The 14,435-nt window shown below is 39.4% G+C and overlaps 1 long non-coding RNA gene across 1 annotated transcript in view; it reads right to left on the reverse strand.

Moving 5' to 3' along the window:
* Nucleotides 1–13,989, reverse strand: part of LOC137335470 (uncharacterized) — a 29,747-nt gene extending 15,758 nt beyond the window's left edge. Inside the window, exons 1-2 of the long non-coding RNA XR_010966423.1 lie at nt 13,958–13,989; nt 7,780–7,829 (exon numbers count right to left, since the gene is read on the reverse strand). This is a non-coding gene — a long non-coding RNA (uncharacterized lncRNA). The remainder of the gene's footprint in view (nt 1–7,779; nt 7,830–13,957) is intronic.
* Nucleotides 13,990–14,435: the final 446 nt, after the last annotated feature.

Consider the following 14,435-nt stretch of genomic DNA (forward strand, 5'->3'; position numbering starts at 1 on the left):
CTGCTAAATAAGATTTGTTTCCAAATCTCAGCATGAGTTTACTGTCTGAAAATGAAGGAATGCTCCTTCAGTTCACATGATAGCCATCTAATCCTTAGCGCATCTAAACATAAGAACCCTTTTATCAAAATGGTTTCTACACAGGTTTTTCTACCCAACTCCCCACCAAACCCTTTCATTTTCCAATATGTGAGCTTTAACTGTTCTCTTCAGAGGTCAATGTATTTTTATGACGTTAAGATCTTGCTGTAAGCTATGGTTTTTCTGTATACTGATTGACTGTTGAATGTATTACAAAGAGTCCAGTGTGTAACGTAAAAGGGAAAATGATACAGGATGTGCACAGATTGGATTCAGTTGTTTTTCAGACGCCACGTGAATGTATTTTTTAATTTTAAAAGAATGACACAGAGTATGTAATCAATAGTAACATTAAAACCCAATTAGCTATGAGAAATTAATTTTCACTGTGGACCACTTTAGGCTCCAGTAAATTTGACTGGGCTCCTGGGGCCTAAGAATAAATGTTGAGGAGAGGACGGAAATAATAAATTCTTTGAAAGAACAAATTAATACTGGCTCCTCAAGTAGTTAAAATAAAAAACTGCTTCCACTTCTTCAGTACCCTAACATTCCATTTTTGCTTGCAATTTTACAGAGTAATGAAATTGAGAAACAATTCCCCAAAACCGTGTTGTAAAAAAGATATCTGACCCATGAGGCCTTAGCTAGAAACAGATTTCATGTTGCTAAAGCATTGTGTTTTTGGAAACAGTGACCAGGCTTCAAACCATTATCTCCGAGCCAGGGAGGCAAGCAGAGCTGAACAATAACAAAATGTTACCAAGACTCAACAGCAGTCATCCCACTAGTCAGCAGCTCAGTCCATAGGAATGCATTAAAGGAAATCAATCCCTAGCAGGTCATCCCTAGTGAATGTCCCATTTACGTGGCATCTACTGTATTGTGCCCAAGCTTCAAACAGTTATCCCTCCAAAAAACATTTAACGTAAGGAAGTTTACTTTGTCATATGAAAGTAAAACTGCTTGCACATTGGTTTTGCTTTAAGTCCGATTCTAAGACGCTGTTACATGAGAGCCAGCTCCCACTGTTTATATTGTAAAACCTGGTTTCAGTAAACTAGCAGCAGATTTAAAAGAAAACCAATGTAAAAGGCCCTAAAAACCTTAATTTTTATAACACCTTATCACTTCCCTTACTGACATTTCCATTTGCTTCACGTACGGCGAATTACTTACTTTGAACTACATTGGTTGTTGTTATACAATGATTGTTATCTAGGTAATCACAGCACAACCCCACAAATTGCAGTGGGCTGAGAAACCCAGTTTACCAGTTTATCAGTTTTTGGCTGGAGGAATATTGGCCAGGACACCTCTCTGCTCTTCTTTGAATTGTACCACAGGGTCTAATTAATGACCACCAGAACCAACAGATTGCACCTTGATTTAACCTCTCATTTAAAGAAAGGCACCTCAGACATACAGTACTCGCTCAGTACTGCACTGGAGTGTCAGCCTAGATTATGTGCTCAAGTCTGGAGTGGGGCTTAAACCCACAGCCTTCGGACTCAGAGGCAAGAGTGCTACCCACTGAGCCAAGTCAGCAGATATTGCAGCATATTGATATGTTATCATTCAATTTTCCTGAACATGTGCATGCTTGGACCACCAAATACTGTGACTGACTCTGTGAGAAGCTAAGACAACAAAAAATATTATCCAAACTAAACTCCAGAAGGTGGTGTGAAGACAAGCAGATAAATAGAAACAGGTTATAAAAGGTGTAGAGAAGGTGTGGAATATATGCTGTGCATAACAGCCTTAAAGTTATTACTATGAATATTGCTAAAGATGGGAGCGAGAGCACAACTCTGGAGTGATTTTTTCCTTTACAATAATGATAGCCTTTCAAATTGTTTAGCTTTAAATGTTCAATTTACACAATTAAACTTTTGCCACTACTTTTATACTCCAAAGTAGGCATTTAGAGTTAGTTAGTAATTAAATAAGTCACATAGATAGCAACAGTCTGTGGCAAATTCCAATACATTCATGTGTCCTTCACAATGGCCACGTACAACATGTCACACATCAGTAAGTCAAAGTCCCTTTAAATTTAACAGATCCAGGTGTGGCGGTATTGACCTCTTGGGAGGTTCCATTGGGTATCTGAGTGACCTCTGCATCTGGACAGCATTCACAATGGTGACAGGAATTTTTCATACAAAGCAGTCATTTCCAGTGACTTATTGGATCTGAGATTTCCCTATTTAAGCAAATGAGTGATTTTTTTTCCAAATACAAATCTAAGGCACTTACAACCCAGCAATAATCTGCAGTGTTTTCCCCCTGCATGATGATCAGATTAAACTTTTATTTTTATAAACTTTATTTTTATGATGGCATTTTGGATAAGTTTCCCCATTTTGTTTTGCATTTCTCGTCTTCATCACTTGGCCTGTGCCTGTCATCGTGCTTCGTCCTTCGATCTCGAAGAAGACAGCCAATGGTACTTGCATGCGAGATTGATTTAAGTGAGCGAAATTTGCGCAAAGTTTGCCTCACTCTCTCTGCCCTCCACATTTGAATCCAGTGGCAAGATGAAGTCGAGATATCTGGAGATGGGAGGGCTGCAATGGATAGCCTGCAGCATCTGATGCCCCCAAATGAAGACCTGATCTTTCCAAAGAGCCTTCATAATTGGAGAAGTTAGCAGATCAGCCCAGTCCACCTAATTCGCCACAGCATTCCTTGTGCACTGAGGAGATGGGTGTTTCTCTATCACCTGGGACACAAATCTGCGGATTACCCTCACCTAGTTTAGCCTGCGAGCCGACACAGCATCCTAGGGTGTGGCCGCCGTCATGAACAAGCAACTACTTGGAGCCACAGGGGAGAGTTGTGTAAGCAGAGAGGACCAAAAATTGGGGACCATCTGAGGGATGTGGCAATCCATCATTCAGAGGTATTACCCCTTCTGCAACACTGTGCCTGTAGCTAAGAGGGCAAACACCTGGTCTGCTCCCCATTCACTTCATCTTGAAGGGCCCTCTCTGCTATAAACCCCAAGGCACTATTTTTCTCATGCCTGTGCCATCGAAGGGCAGTTACCACATAGGTACAAAACCATTTTTTGCTTGCCTGGACAAAAATGGTATTTACCCATTACAAATAATTTTTGCACCTGAGTCCTCAGGAGAGAATCTGGCTTATAGCCTTTAGTATTATCTTTATAGAGGGCAGTGTGCTACCTCAGGATCTATTCAGGATCAGCTTCTTTGTACAAAATTTGTAACCTTTATCACACTTCAGTTATAGCAATAACAAAGGGAAGTTTTAACCCATAAAATACCAAACTACTAAAGGGATGTAAAAGTCCATCTCTATAACAATGCTGATAACATTCTGCCATCTTAACTGTGTCTGTTTGTTGGGTTTTTACAGGATGAACGCAGATAATAGAAACTTCCAAGGCATAGTACTTCAGAAACCATTAATTAATTTTGACTGGTTTTATGATAAAGCAAGTCTGGTTTCATTTTTATTAATATTAATGCACTGAGGTTTTTACTGTGGTTACACTCCTTGTCTGACCAGATATGTTATCTACTATAGCATGTCTGTTTCAACTGAAGCAAAACAGGACACAGTATAATGTTCACACTCATGTACATATGGCTTAATGGTGTGGTGCTGTGTCATACAGACCAGGATCCCTGGCCTGTGGTGAATTTGCTGATCACAGTATGTAGCAGGTTTTGCAATAATTTCAATGTCCTCAAGACTAATGCAAAGGGAAAAAGAATATCAGCCTGGGTTCCCACTACTGGTCTCAATCCAGTAACCCTACTAGAAACCTCAGAGCCTCAGTGAGGCTACACTTCAGGTATGGTTTGAAATGTATTACTAGAAAATTAAGAATAGTGCAAATTGGCCGTGATGATCTCTGCTGCACCCAATTCTCTGATCCGTGTTCCCATTGAACAAAGCTCCTTGCTGGGAGTGTAGCGTTGCTGAATTTACCCCTTTGTGTAATGTACCTGTGCAGGAAAGAGCTAGTCTCACAACACAACGTAAGGTCAGATCATTTACATAACTTACTGACACTCCAGCCGCGTCTCTCACGATGCACTGGGGGTGCTAGGACCACATTTACAGGTGAAGGCTGCTGCTGGCTCCCCATTATATTTTCCACTGTGGGGGATGAGCAACATGAAGCAGGAGGAGCAAGGGCCATGGGAGAGGGTGGGTGAATGGGATTGTGGATATCAGAAATGGCAGGCACTGGTGCCAGGAGGCCAGAGGTACAAGGGGAGCAAAAGGTAGAGGTGCACAATTTTTTGTTTCACTTAAAGACAGCTTCCTCTCCAATACATGTTCCAGTCTATCATAGGGCAGGTGCCTAATTTAAATGAAATTTAAGGAGCCAAGTGCACAGCAAGGCCACTTGGACCCCTTTGTGCTTGTTGCCTGCACTGGGGCATGTTGAGGACCTTGGGCACATTATAAGTCTCAGGCCTCTGACCCTACTTTCCAGGGAGTGTGCGCCTGATGTGCTCCATCACATTGAACCATATTCATGCATGATATACCACCTTCAGGGAATATTTTTTTAAATGTGACAGACTAACACAAATGGCATTGTTTCAGCAAGTTTCACATAGGGCACCCTAGCAGAGGACTAGCTAAAGCTGTTGTTGAACACCTGAAACACTTTATTTTCTTGCAGGGGAGTTTGGGGGAGTGAATAAAGAAAAAACTTACATTTATATAGCAACTTTCACGATGCCCAAAAGCACTTCACAGCCAATGAATTACTTTTGAAGTGTAGTCATTGTTGTAATGTAGGGAAATCTGGCAGCTAATTTGTGCAGCATTGAAATAAATAACCAGATAATCTGTTTTTGATAAATGTTGATGAGGACACCAGGAGAATTCTGTCCCTATTCATCAAATAGTGCTATGGGATCCTTTATATCCACCTGAGAAGGCAGACAGATTCTCAGTTTAACATCTCACCCAAATTACAGGTCCTCCAGCAGCACAGCACTCAATACTGCACTGCAGTGCCAGATGAGAGTTATGTGCTCAAGTCTCTGGAATGGGGTTTAGAACCCACAACTTTCTGACTCAGAGGCACAATTGCTACCACTGAGCTAAGGCTGGCACCTAACTACTAAAGCATTGGGAAAATGTTCCATTTTACAATTAATGGAAAATTCCACACTCTAAATCACTTATATATCTCAGAATTAGTTCAATTTTATTATTCCATCTACATAGTATAATCAACTGCCCAAATAGATGTTTTCCAGATACTGAAAACAGCCATTATTGCTGCCGAGAGATTGATAGCAGCCTTGAGTCACCAGATCATGATGTCACATTGCTGGCTGCTGGATGAAATTGTGTGAACTGACCAGGAAGTCATTGGCTTTTACATTCATTTTTTTTCCCCACAGGAGTGCAAAATAGCTACTTACAGCCAGAAAACTCATCTACTTAAATCACTGGTTAAAAAACAAACTCTTTAAGAAATTTCCTAATTAAAAAGCTTTGGTGACACTAATAGTTTTGTGAAGTACTTTAGCTACAGCAGCATGCATCATCTCGGGACGAAAGAGTGGCTCCAAAGCAGTAAATAGCTGGCCTCAGAAGTGGATATCACTCACTTTGAAAGTTGCTAACAGGGCTAACAAATATAACACGGGCATGTGGAATAGACTCCTGGCTAAAGCAGTTAATGCTGTGTTGATTAACACATTTAAAAGCGAGCAGGATGAATACCTGGCTAGGAATGTGATTGTTAGTTATACAACGTTATAATACGGAAACAAGCTGTCTGGCCCATCAAGTTTTACTGCTATTTTTTTCTCAATATGAACCATCTAGTCAGATTCCATTATCCTGTTTGTTCCTTGTACTTTTTAATAGTGTCTCTATCAAATAAATATCCAATTTCCTTTAAAAAAATTACAAACTCTGTTGTTAAATGAGGAGCAGGCTAGAGCTGCTGGAGGTGAGTGATGCAAAATAAAACTACCACAGAACATTGAAACCAATTGCAGAACCCTACTACTAGTTAGACTGAGATAAGCTAATTCAGCACAGACCAGGAATCAAACCTTAAAGGGCCTCTAGCTTTATGTAGCTCAGTCTTTACCAACTGAGCCATTAGGGGAGTCTAGTTTTCTCACTTTTCTAGTAATGTTATTAAACTCAGTCAGGCCTATCATCGACAAATGGGAAAATATCACAATTAAACTGAGCAATCTTCAAAGTAAAAAGCAGAAACAGATTGGCTATGGATGAGAAAAGAGAAGAAAACTTGCCTATAACTTCAGGCAATCCTACAACTGGAAATAAGTAAAGAAAGATAAAGCAAGACTTGCTTTGATATAGCGCCTTTCACGACCTCAGGATGTCCTAAAGCGCTTTATAGCCAATGAAGTACTTTAAAAATGTAGTCACTGTTGTAATGTAAGTAATACTGAAAGATTAAGTGGATGTCAAAGGCCATATCAGGTGAATAATAATCATTTATATCTAAATGATTAATATGTTCTTAAATAATATTGGCCCAGAAATTGCTTAAAAAAGAACTGTTGTTAATGGCAAAATTGAGGAGCAAATTCCAGCATTTGCACATGTGCAGTGAAATGCAGAAATCTGGAACTTGCTCCTCCTGATTTGCCGGCAGTATGATAGCTTCGAATTAAAGAGATATCGCCGGCTGCAATCAACAGAATCAACAGACTAACGCAACTTGCTCTTCTGCCCAGCTGGAAAGTAACTAATTACATCACAAAACAGGTATGCTTAAAAATACCAGGTCTAAAATAAGTTTTAACAGCGGGATAAGTCTTAATGACTGCCAAACAATTAAAAATTAACTTTTAAAAAGTGGAGTCTCATTACTCTTTTTTTGATAGTTTTTGGTCATTAAAAAATGTTTTTTTTAATTAAAAAATTTAATTTTTAAAAACATTTTCCTTTGATCTCTTTTATTTAATTCGATTATTTCTTACCCTCTCTTTTTTTCGCTGTCTAATTGTTTTTACAAATGATTTTAGTGTTGTACCTTTTACGTTCTGGATTTTATGTTCCAGCTTGCAATCTGATTGGTCGAGGGGAGAGAGTGATCCTCTCGCTTCTCCCATGGGTCCTAGCTTCGCTGGAGCAAACACTGGGCTCTTCTCCACTTCCTATTAGAGGAAGTGAACCCAGTAAAGACAACGGTAAATTTGTGGGTTAGTATAAATCTATGGAGCAGCGAGCAGTGTTGGTTCACCGCTCAGATTAACTTCTGGGCCAATACTTCAATTTGATATGGACTGATGAATTCTCTAGATAACACATGAAGCTTCATTCTAATTATTTTAGTATATTTAGATTATAGAGTGAAGCACCAACTACAGAATGATAAAGAATTAAATGCAATCAGATAAATGCTAACATTCTCAATTTTCTAATTGCTAATCATTAGCTCCACCTACTTTTGCTTACATTCTGGTCATTTATGTTCAGCTGGTTCTAATAGAGTGAGTAAAGTTTAACACTGACATAATTCGACAGACTTTGGAAATAAGGCCAATATAGCAAAATGCAACATGGCATAATTCATAATGACAGAAAGTGCTAAAAAAAATAATACTGGAAACAATTAGATCTGGAAGGTTTCACTACAAAGTCCAGATTAAGACTAGCCGAAAGCTACACTCCAACTACTGAAATATTTCTGATATGACTTCCTACCTTAATTTTTAATCCTGCCTCCTTGTCAGTTCTGGTGGATGCACAATTACCTGGGAAGAAAGAGCTCTGTACATAAACATGCTTATATCTATTGAACCAAATATCTTGATGAATGTCAGGAACAGAAAATAAACAGAGGGATCTGGAGGAAAAATGCATCACAGTGGAAACTCCCAGAGTTCTGCTGACTTCACTATGGAAAGGTTAACAAAATGCAAGTCAATATTGATGCGGAAGGATTCAAATAAAGCAAAGAAAGTCATGTGCTAGACCAGATCAACAATCATGCTGCATTCAGAAAGGGTATATTGAGGGTTCTGTCTCTCCCACCCGTAACCTATTGTGTGAAAGATTATGCAATTAGAATTTTAAAAAGATAATAACATCAACTTGCATCTATATAGCACCTTTAATGTAATAAAACGTCCCAAGGAGCTTTACAGGAGCGTTATCAAACAAAATTTCAGGACAGGTGACCAAAAAGCTTGGTCAAAGAGGTAGGTTTTAAGGAGCGTCTTAAAGGAGGAGAGAGAGAGATAGAGAGGCGGAGAGGTTTAGGGAGGGAATTCCAAAGCTTAGAGCCTAGGTAGCTGAAGGCACGGCCGCCAATGGTGGAGCGATAAAAATCGGGGATGCGCTAGAGGTCAGAATTGGAGGAGCGCAGAGACCTCGGAGGGTTGTAGGGCTGGAGGAGGTTACGCAGATATGGAGGGGCCAAACCATCGAGGGGTTTGAAAACAAGGATTAGAATTTTAAAATCGAGGCGTTGCCAGACCTGGAGCCAATGTAGGTCAGCGACCACAGGGGTGAGGGGAGAACGGGACTTGGTGCGAGTTAGGATATGGGCAGAAAAGTTTTGTATGAGCTCAAGTTTACACAATTTAAGTATGTGCTTTCGGACAAAAAAAAAATCAATAGAGGGAATATATTATTTTGGCAGGTCCACCATGTTGGATAAGAACTACAGGCTACAGAGTGAGCAAGATGTCCTATCTGTCATTTCCCCAACAGTTCACGTGTGATAGGCTGACAGCCAGGTTTGACATTGAACCAGATGCCAGATAACCTCAGATTGACAATCTTATTGCTGATTTTTTTTGTAAGCAGGGTCGATGGAAGATAAGGAAGGATGATTCATTTATTTCAAGGTACATTGACTCTGGAATATTTTGTTTTAAATTACAGGAAAGAAACTTAAAAGTGAATGATTCTCAATGCTATTTACCTATATAAGTTTATCGTGCATATTTGAGGGAGGTTTTTCAAGTTTGTAATTCTACAATGAATAAAAAAAAAAGTTAAAGGACCACATTTAAAATTGTGAGAATTTAATCCTTTCTTTTCCATAATTTGCTGTCATATTTCTTTCATGCGCAAGTCCAGCCATATCCCCATGACTGCACTGCCACAAAACGAAAACAGCAGCACCCATATTGGCAGATAGTATGCAATAGTATGCAATAGAATTTGTGATCGGCGACACTGAGACGGCATATTTCTTCAAGTATCCATGTGATTTAGATCTCTGTGAATTAAAACCAGTGTGTTGCATTACTGTGAGATCACAATTTATTAAAAAAATGTAATTTAATTTCACTTATACAAGTATTTGTATTATACACGAAAACTAATATATTTAAAGGATTACTTCATGGGACAATCTTTGGTAAACCTTTGTTTTCAAAAAGCATGATACAAAGATATAAATTACATGATTGAATCATTTCCACATGAAAATATTGTGATGAAAATTATGCAAATTTCTTTCTTTTTGTTTTTTCTAGCAAAAAAATCTTTCCTCTCCAAGTTCTCACTTCTCCTCCTCCACTTCTCCCCCGAAGACATTATTTCCCTAATAGGATACAGTTCCATGGCTTCCAATCATCCTCCAGAACCCCATTCATATGTGAATACATGCAGGCTATCTGACAAGAGGACATCAAAACTAAACCCAATCCTGTCTTAGAATCATATAATCATAGAATCTTACAGCACACAAGGAGGCCAATTGGTCTGCCATGCCTGTGTTGGCTCTTTGAAAGAGCTGTCCAATTTAATACCACACTTCAGCTTTTTCCCCATAACCCTGCAAATTAGACCTCTTCAAGTACATGTCCATTTGCCTTTTGAAAATTCCTATAGAAACTGCTTCCACCACCCTTTCAGGCAGTGCATTCTAGATCTTAACAACCCTCTGTGTGAAAAAAATTATCCTCGTTTTCCCTCTAGTTCTTTTGCCAATTATTTTACATCTATGGCCTCTGGTTACTGACCCAATTGCCAGAGAAAACAGTTTCTCCCTATTGGCTCTATCAAAATCCCTCATTATTTTGAATACCTGTATTAGGTCTCCCCTTAACTTCTCTGCTCTGAGAACAATCTCAGCCTCTCCAATCTCTCCACATTACTGAAATCTCTCATCCCTGGTATCATCCTGGTAAACCTCCTCTGTACCCTCTCCAAGACCTTGACATCCTTCATAAAGTGTGGTGCCCAGAATTGTACACAATACTCCAACTGAGGCCTAACCAGTAATTTGTAAAGGTTTAGCTTGACTTCCTTGCTTTTACAAAGCCAAGGACCCCATATGCTTTCTTAACCGTCTTATCAACTTGCCCTGCCACCTTCAAAGATTTGTGAATATGCACCCCCAGGTCCCTCTGTTTTTGCACCCCAGTCAAAATAGTACCATTTAGATTATACTGCCTCTCCATGTTGTTTCTCCCAAAGTGCATCACTTAACACTTATCCACATTAAATGGCATCTGCTATGTGTCTGCCTATTTCACCAGTCTGTCTATATCCTCCTGAAGTCTGCTACTATCATCCTCACTATTTACTATGTTGTCAAGTTTTGTATCATCCGCAAACTTTACATTTTTATTCCCTATACCCAAGTCCAGGTCATTTATATGTATAAAACAAGAAAAGCAATGGTCCTAATACCGACCCCTGGGGGCCCCTCTGCAAAATTCTCTCCAGTCAGAAAAACATCCGTTCAACAGTATGCTCTGCCTCCTATCCCTTAGCCAATCACGTACCCAAGTTAGCGTTGTCCCTTTAATCCCATGCACTTCTATTTTCCAAATAAGTCTGTTAAGTTGCACTTTATCAAATGCCTTTTTAAATTCCATATATACATCTACTGCACTACCTTCATCAACCCTCTCTGGTACTTCATCAAAGGACCCAATCAAGTTAGTCCAACACGATTGCATTTAACAAATCCATGCTGGCTGTCTCTTATTAACCCATGCTTCTCCAAGTGAGAATTAATTTTGTCCATGACAATGGTCTCTAGTAGTTTTACCATCACTGACATTAGACTGACTGGCCTGTAGTTACCAGGTTTATCCCTCTCCCCTTTTTTTGAATAGGGGTGTAACATTTGCAATCCTCCAGTCCTCTGGCACTACACCCATATCTAAGGAGAATTGAAAGATTGTGGTTAGAGCTTCTGCTATCTCCACCCTTACTTCCCTCAGTAACCTAGAATGCATCCCATCTGGACCGGGTGACTTTTCTACTTTGAGAACTGCCAATCTTTTATGTATCTCTTCTTTATCTATTTTTATCCTATCCAATATCTCTACTACCTCCTCCTTTACTGCTACAATGGCAGCATCCTCTTCTCTAGTGAAGGTGGATGCAAAGTATTCATTTAGTACCTCAGCCATGCCCTCTGTCTCCACAAGAAGATCTCCTTTTTTTGGTACTTAGGGTAATTGAAGTCCCCTACTATTTCTGCTCTATTATTTTTACATTTCTCTGAAATTTTCCAACAGATTTGGTCTATCTCCTTCTCACTATTTGAGGCCCTATGGTAAACACCCAGCCATGTAACAGCTCCTTTTCTGTTCCTTAACTCTAACCAAATAGATTTACTCTTTGAACCCTCTAATATATGTAGAACTGTAATATTATCCTTGATCAATACTGCTACCCTCCCCCTGTCCTTTCTTTTTTCCTTCCCTATCCCTCCTGAATGTAATAAATTGGATAGCTCAGTGGTGAAGGATAGAATACTAGAGCCTGGTCTTCAGTTGCTTCCAAGTCTTTATTCACAGAGATCAACATTACCCACCATGCACCCCCTAGATAAGCTTTCATATAAATGGATACAAGAGAATCCCCAATTGATACACACCACCTGAATACAATTAACACTAATTGATATAAATCATATGGATACAATTAACACTGAATACATTGTAGCCAGGAATGTTTAGTTCCCATTCCTGCCCATGTTTAAGCCAGGTCTCTGTTATAGCCACTATATCACTTTAGCTATGAGGAAAGATTGGATAGGCTGGCATTGTTTTCTTTGAAACAGGGGAAGCTGAGGGGAGATTTAATTGAGGTGTATAAAATTATGAGGGGCCTAGACAGATTGGGTAGGAAGGACCAATTTCCCTTAGCAGAAAGGTCAATAACCAGGGGGCATAGATTGAAAATAATTGGTAGAAGGATTAAAGGGGAGTTGAGGAGAATTTTTTTCATGCAGAAGGTTGTGTGGGTCTGGAACTCACTGCCTGAAAGGGTGGTAGAGGCAGAAACCCTCATCGCATTTAAAATGTACTTAGATATACACTTGAAGTACCATATCCTACAAGGCTACAGACCAAGAGCTGGAAAGTGGGATTACGCTGGATAGCTCTTTTTCGGTCAGCACAGACACAATGGGATAAATGGCCTCCTGTGCCATAAATTTCTAGGATGATTCTATAACATCATGTAGCAACTTGTGTCTGCAGCTCATCAACCTTATTTGTAACATTGCTTGCATTAACACAGATGCATTCCAACACCATGCGAGTCTGCTTTGCTTTTTTCCTCCATCTGATTCCTGCTTTTTCTACACTATTCTTTATTCTGTTGCTATTTGTCCCTCCTAGTTTTCTATGCACCTTGTCTCTCTTCTCTGCTGCTACGTGGTTATCCTCCCCCTGCCAAATTAGTTTAAACCCTCCCCCTCAGCACTAGTTAAGCATCCCGCGAGAACATTGGTCCCAGCCCTGTTCAGGGGCAACCTGTCCGGCTTGTACAGGTCACTCCTGCCCCATAACTGATCCCAGGTATCTGAAGTCCTGTCTCCTGCACCACTTCTCCAGTCACACATTCACCTGCACTATCTTTCTTTTTCTGTACTCACTAACATGTGGCACTGGGAGTATTACCACCCATCCTTACCCATTGTCTACACATGCACAGTTCCATTAGGGGTTGTTTTATAGCAATTAGGAGCAGGAATCCTGGCTGACTTTTCCTTCCCTAATCTAGGGTCTTGTAAACTGTAGCTCCTCTACCTCTGCCCCAGCACTTTATTCAGCGTAGATGGGGGACTGAATAAGAAAGATTTAAGTGAACACTTTTCATGCATATCTGACCCTGTAACATATACTTGTTAATACTGTCTCCTGCTCAGTGTGAGTACTTTTTTTTACAAAGACCAGCAGAATTTAAGTTAATGAAAATATTTGGTAAGTCTTAGGTTTGTTATAATAGATAGCAAATATATAAACATTCCAAATGCAGGATGTTTCATGAGGCTAATGTGCTCATTTACAGCACTTAGCAAAATTTCGAGTGACAACGTTTTTAACCAAATTGTATGAAAAAAACAGCCAATCAAAATACACCTGTAATAATAATCCTGTAATGCTCCTTACACACCTAATGAGGCACTTAACCAGTATAAGTGACAAAAAGTAAATTAGTCCAGCAGTTCAGCATGTAATGGTTATTCATAATAACAATGAAAATTAAGAAAAGCCTATTTATCCACAACGTCCTACGTATTCCCTTTCTTGGTCATCTATTTAATTTCATACCAAATTTATCCATCCAGAAAACAACTGACCCAGTCATCTCTTTTCTGTTTCAGCTGCAATTCGTATTTTAAAGTAAAGTTGCATTTGGAGCATAGATCAACTGTATATGCTTAAAGTGGAGACAGTGTGTTTGTATGATAAACCAAACACTTCCATCTTTTGTCTCAAGCATCATTTTGAGGAGGGGGGTTGTTTCACTGTAATAAATGGAGTTGCTGTATAGAGGAGGAGCTTAATTCAAGCAAATAGATAAGATTGGAGAAATTGGATTGTTTCCACTTTCAGAGTATTCACTCGGTCATTGCTGTGGTAGTACGTCACTATCTAGCTTTGAGTTCAGTACTTACTTTTCAACTGTCTTGCCTCGTCCCCAGCTGGAAATTTTGCACACGTTGTTCATAATTAGCCTTTAATAAGGCTTTAATAAGCAAAAAGCTGACTTTAACGTTTTGTCAATTTTCATGAACTCATTGCACTAAAATAGCAATCAGAGAAAGGGGATTAATTAGAAATAAATGGGAAATATAGTGGCATTAAGGCCAACTGAGATTAATTAGGTTAAAAAAGAACAGACAGTACTCCCTTAAAGAAAACCAATCTGGCATCATCCTGTGGATAAATCCCACGATCCTGTCTGCCACCAAAGGCTTAGCTTATCTAAAACTGTCCACTGTTTAAAATAGACAATGAAAAATAGAATTTCGTGTAATTTGTGCCGCATCTGTAGTTTATCTAGAGCATTTCCAGTTTCCAAAAGGATGTTACTGGCATCTTAGAACATTTGTGCTGCACATTTTGTTTCTATTATAACTCCACAGATGTCGG

The sequence above is a fragment of the Heptranchias perlo genome, chromosome 19 (genome assembly GCF_035084215.1).
Source record: "Heptranchias perlo isolate sHepPer1 chromosome 19, sHepPer1.hap1, whole genome shotgun sequence".
Taxonomy (NCBI): Eukaryota; Metazoa; Chordata; class Chondrichthyes; order Hexanchiformes; family Hexanchidae; genus Heptranchias; species Heptranchias perlo.